The sequence below is a fragment of the Equus quagga genome, chromosome 9 (assembly GCF_021613505.1).
Source record: "Equus quagga isolate Etosha38 chromosome 9, UCLA_HA_Equagga_1.0, whole genome shotgun sequence".
NCBI classification, from domain to species: Eukaryota; Metazoa; Chordata; class Mammalia; order Perissodactyla; family Equidae; genus Equus; species Equus quagga.
This window is the reverse complement of record NC_060275.1, coordinates 77,567,823-77,573,822: the sequence shown is the minus strand read 5'-3', so window position 1 is coordinate 77,573,822 and position 6,000 is coordinate 77,567,823. Positions and strand designations below refer to the sequence as shown.

General features: G+C 37.2%; 1 protein-coding gene across 1 annotated transcript in view; it reads left to right on the top strand.

Annotated features, from left to right (window-relative positions):
• RAB3C (RAB3C, member RAS oncogene family) overlaps positions 1–6,000 on the top strand; it is a 241,904-nt gene that overhangs the window by 202,252 nt on the left and 33,652 nt on the right. The gene's annotated exons all lie outside the window — the stretch shown is intronic.

Below are 6,000 nucleotides of genomic sequence, written 5' to 3'. Positions count from 1 at the left end.
TAAGCTAACATCTGTTGCCAATCTTCCTCTATTTAGTATGTGGGACACCACCACAGCATAGCTTGATGAGCAACATGTAGGTCTGTGCCCAGGATCTGAACCCATGAACACCAGGCTGCCAAAGCAGAACATGCAAACTTAACCACTATGCCACCAGGCTGGCCCCTGTTCATTAATTTTATTCCTGAGCTCATTGAACTGCCTGTCTGAGTTTTCTTGTAGCTCACTGCTACATTTCTTCATACAGCTATTTTGAGTTCTTTTTTAGTTGGATCACAATCTTCCATGACCTTATGTTTGGTTTCTAGAGAATTGTTTTCTTTTCATAATGCCATGCTACTGTGGAATTTTGTGGGGCTTGCTGAGATATTCCTTTGCTGGCACATTTGTTGTAGCAAACATGCATTTTATTTAGATATTACTTCATTTGTTTTGATTCAAACATTTCAACTGCTTGGAGATTAGAAGCCTTTCTTTTGTTTTTCAAAAGGTGGCGTTATAGTGCCACTGTTTGGTTTCTCTTACTTGAGCCACCTCTGGCTATATTTGAGGCTCTGCACATTTCATCCTCCACCACCTGGATTTAAGGTATCACTGGTACTCTCATCATTGTTGTCTGAACTTCTAAGGGGTCACTGATGCCTTGCTGTTACTGATGTCACTGCAGTCACTGGCTTTGCCATGAGGGGCATAGGATGGCTGATGCCTCAGCTACATCTAGGATCCCCTGGGTTGGAAGTTCTACTAGTGTGGTGAGGAGAGGGGAAGGGTGGGGAGAAAACTGGGTACATGGGGTACCATCTCAGTTGTTACCTATTAGCTTGTGGCCACAGGCGCCACTGTGGTTAGGATGTAGGAGTCCTGTGAATGCCTCTACTGCTGCTATCAGGCTCTGAGCCATAGATGGAGGGCCCGGGATCATGCAGCTCCTCCTCGGCTGTTATTCTGCTCCCCATGGCCATGGGTACTGCCACAGCTGGCTGGCTGGAGTTGCACGTGCACCTCTGCTGCTGCCCACCAAGTTCTCTGGGGCTGGGAGCAGCTGGCTCAGCCACTGCAGCCAAGGATCCAGGATTCTGGGCTCTGCCTCTGCTGTTCCCTCATTTAGCTTCCTCTATGTGCTCCAAGTCACCCACTTTTGTATGTACCAATGTGTGGATGTTTCTGGTGTCCTGGTGTGTTGTGCAATGTAGCCCTTGTTGGTTTATGGATGTTTTACTCACTATAGATTGAAGGGGAGAGACAAAAGGATCCTCTTACACAGCCATGATGATGACATCTTTATTGAGATTTATACTTTCATATATTTTCTTGTTACTAATTAGTACCCTTTCTTTTCAGCTTAATGAAGTCCCTTTAACATTTCTTGTAAGGATGGTTTGGTGGTGATGACTTCCTTTAGCTTTTGTTTGTCTGGAAAATGCTTTATTTCCCCCTCAATTCTAAATGGCAGCTTTGCTGGTGGAGTATTCTTGATTGAAAGATTTTTTTCTTTCAGCACTTTAAATATGTTGTGCTAATTCCTTCTGGCCTGCAAATGTTCTGTTGAAAAATTTGCTGATAGTCTGATGGGAGTTTCCTTGTACCTAATAAGTTGTTTTTCCCCTTCTGCTTTTAAGAGTCTCTCCTTGTCTTTAACTTTTGACATTTTAATTATAATGTGTCTTGGTGTGGATTTCTTTGGGTTCAGCTTATTTAGATACTCTGGGCTTCCTGGATCTAGATGTCTGTTTCTTTCCCCAAGTTATGGAAGTTCTGCCATTATTCCTTGAAATAAGTTTTCTGATTTCTTTCTCATTCTGTTCTCTTTCTGGGATACCTATAATGCAAATGTTAGTCTGCTTGATACTGTCCAATATGTTCCTTAAGCTATCTTCACTTTTTTCCTTATTTTCTCTTTTTTCTTTTTGCTGCTCTGTTTGGATGAGTTCCATTGCTCTGTCTTTGAGTTCACTGATCCTTTCTTCTGCTTCATCTCATTTTATTTTAAACCCCTCTAGAGTGGTTTTTCAGTTCACTTATTGTATTTTTCAGCCCTATAACTTCTATTTGGTACTTTCTTATATTTTCTATCTCTTTGTTGAAGTTCTCACTATGTTCATCCATTCTTCTCCCGAGTTTGGCGAGCATCTTTATGACCAATACTTTGATCTCTTCATCAGGCAAATTACTTATCTCCACTTTATTAAGAGGTGTTTTTTGGATGTTTTATCTTGTTTTTTCATTTGGAACCTATTCCTCCAATTTTTTCTTTTTGCTTGACTCTGTGTGTTGGTTTCTATGCATTAGATTAAACAACCACCTCTCCCAGTCTTGAATGAGTTGCCTCATTCAGGAGATGAACCTTATCTTTCAACCCTGCCTTAGCTCTTGTTTGTCTTTCAAAGCTTTATGATTGTCCAAGCAGTCTATTTTATCTTTAGTGGCTCCCAGTAGTTGAAGATGTGGCAAGACCTGTCAGTGTCCAAAGGGAAGGATCTCATTGAGCACCTAGGTGCAGGCTGATTAGAAGCCAGACCCTCAGGCAGAAGCTTTTAAGCTAAGCAAATATGTGTAGCCTAGTGGGACCTCAAGCATAAGCCCTGCTGTCCACCAGAGCTGGATGATCTAGAGATGTCCCCTGGGTCGCAGTCACAAAAATTGGGCCTCCAGATAAGTGTGTAAGCTCTTCTCTGGGAGATACTGGTAACATTGAGGAGATGATGTTTGAATTGAGTCTTGAAGTATGAATAGGATTTGGTAGGTGGACAAACAGGTGATTGCCCTTCTAAGTAGAGGAAACAGATCTGGAGAGATCTAAGGCTTGGAAAACTGGCATATCACGGAGAACCTAGTTTGCAGGGCTGAAAAACTGGGCTTTGTCTTACAAATGCTGAGGAAGCAGTGCTGGGTTTTTAACAATGGAGTGATAAGATCACATTTTATTTCAGACCAATTACCCTGGCAGTGTTCCCAAAATTAGGGTGTTTAAGAAGATCAGCTAGGATGCAGAAAGAAAATATTAACACATATTTACTTGTACATATTTACTATCTCAACTTTCAATTTTTTTCAGTTATTGGGTATGTTTTATGATGTACTAGTCCAATAGTATAATTTATAAATAAATATTTGTATATTAAAGCAGTGCCAAATCTTTTATTTTGCTTTTTTATTGAAATATATTTGACATTTTATATTGTGTAAATTTAAGATGTGCAACATATTAACGTGATACATTTGTATATTGTAATATAATTGCCATTGTAGTAATAATTAGTACCTCTATTGCATTACATAATTATCATTTCTTTTTAGTAGTTGGAATAATTAAGTTCTAGTCTGTAATCAAATTTGATGACTAAAATATAATATTGTTGTCTGTGTTCATTGTGCTGTGCATTAGATCCCTAGGGCTTATTTACTACCCATTTCAAGTTTGTACCCTTAAACAATGTCTGTTCTGTTCCCCCAAACAGCCCTCCCCTGGTAATCATCATTTTATCATTTGTTTTTACATGTTTGGCTCTTTAAAATTCCACATATAAATGATACCATACAGTTCTTGTCTTTGAGTTACCTCACACAGCATAATATGCTCAAGCTCCACCCATGTTGTCCCTAATGGCAGAATATCCTCCTTTCTCATGGCTGAATAATAATCCATTATATATATATATGACACACATATATATATGACACAATTTATTTATCCATTCACCCATTGATGTGCACTTAGGTTGTTTCCACACTTTGGTTATTGTGAATAATGCTGCAATAAACATGGGAGTGCATATATTTCTTTGAAATCCTATTTTTATTTCCTTTGGGTATATACCCAGAAGAGGAATTGCTGGATGATTTAACAGATCTATTTTTAGCTTTTTGAGGAACCTCCATATTGTTTTTCACAATGGTAGAATCAAATTACCTTCCCAGCAGCAGTGTATAAGGGTTTCCTTTTCTCCACATCTTTGCCAGCACTTATCACATTTCTTCTTGATGATAGCCATTCTAACAGGTGTGAGGTGATACCTCACTGTGGTTTTGTTTTGCATTTCCCTGGTGATTGGTGATGTTGAGCATCTTTTCATGTACCTGTTGGCCATTTGGATGTCTTCTTTAGAAAATGTCAGTTTAGCTCTTCTGCCCATTTTTTAAATCTGACTTTCTTTATTTTGAGTTGTATGAATTCTTTATATATTTTAGATATTAACCCCTTATCTGATATATGGTTTGCACAAGTTTTCTCCCCTTCTGCATATTGCCTTTTCATTTTGTTAATTGTTTCTTTAGCTGTGTGAAAGCTTCTATGTTTGATGTAGTCTCATTTGTTGATTTTGCTTTTGTGCTTTGGGTGTCATATCCAAAAAGATTATTGCCAAGACAAAGCTTGAGGAGCTTCTTCCCTACATTTTCTTCTAAGAGTTTTATAGTACCAGGTCTTATGTTTAAGTCTTTGATGCATTTTGAGTTAATTTTTGTGAGTGGTGTAAGATAGGAGCCCAATTTCATTGCTTAGCATGTGTTTATCCAGTTTCCCCAACGTCATTTGTTGAAGAGACTATCCTTTCCCCTTTGGGTGCTTGTGCCTCTCTTGTTGAACATTAGTTGACCTTATAAGCAGGGGTTTAATTCTGGATTCTCTATTCTGTCCCATTAGCCTATTGTCTATTTTTGTGCCAGTACCACACTGTTTTTCTTACTGTAGTTTTGTAGTATAGTTTGAAATCAGGAAATGTGATATCCCTGGCTTTGTTCTTTTTCTCAGGATTCCTTTGGCTATTCAGGTCGTTTGTGAGTCCATACAAATTTCAGGATTGTTTTTTTTATTTCTGTGAGGAATGCCATTGGTATTTTGATGGGGATTGCATTGAATCTATATATGGCTTTGGGTAGTATGGATATTTTAACAATATTCATTCTTACAATCTACAAACATGAGGTGTCTTTCCATTTGTTGGTGTCTTTTTTGATTTCTTTCAGCAAACTCTTGTAGTTTTTGTCAAATAGCTCTGTTACTTTCTTGGTTAAATTTATTCCTAAGTATTTTATTGTTTTGATGATATTGTGAATGGAATCACTTTATTTATTTCTTTTTCATGTTTTGAAATAATGTTTCATCCTTAGAAATGCAACTCTCTCTATGTTGATTTTGTATATTCCAACTTTACTGATGTTATTTTCAACAGCTTTTTGGTTGAGTCTTTGGGATTTTCTATATACAGAATTGTATCATCTACAAATATGACAATTTTACTTCTTCTTCTTGGTTTGGATGCCTTTTATTTCTTTGTCTTGCCTTATTGCTCTAGCTAGGACTTCCAGTACAATATTGAATAAGAGTGGTGAGAGTGGGCATCCTTGTCTTGTTTCTGATCTTAGAGGGAAAGCCTTCTATTTTCCTTGATTGAGTATATTATTAGCTGTGGGTTTGTTGTATATAGCCTTTTTATGCTGAGGTATGTTACTTCTACATCCAATTGGCCAAGGGCTTTTATCATGAAAGGATGTTGTATTTTGCCAAATGCTTTTTCTGCATCTGTTGAGATGACCATGTGATTTTTATCTTTCATTTTATTACTGTGATGTATTGCATTTATTGATTTGTGTATGTTGAGCCTTGAACATACAAGGCTTGCTAATTCTTGAATTTGGTTTTTAAATTCAGTTTGCTAATATTTTGTTGAGAATTTTTGTATCTATAATCATCAGGGATATTGCTTACTGATTTAATCATCTCTTTACTCATTGTTGATCTGTTGAGATTTTCTGTTTCTTCCTGATGCAGTCTTGGTAGGTTGTGTGTTTCTAGAACTTTATCCATTTCTTCTAGGTTATCTAATTTGTTGGCACATCATTGTTTATAATAGTTTCTTATGATCTTTAGTATTTCTGTAGTATCAGTTGTAACGTCTCCTTTTTCATTTCTGATTTTATTATATGTCTTCTCTCTTTTTTTCTTAGTCTAGCTAAAAGTTTGTCAATTTTGTTGATCTTTTTGAAGAATCAGCTCTTAGT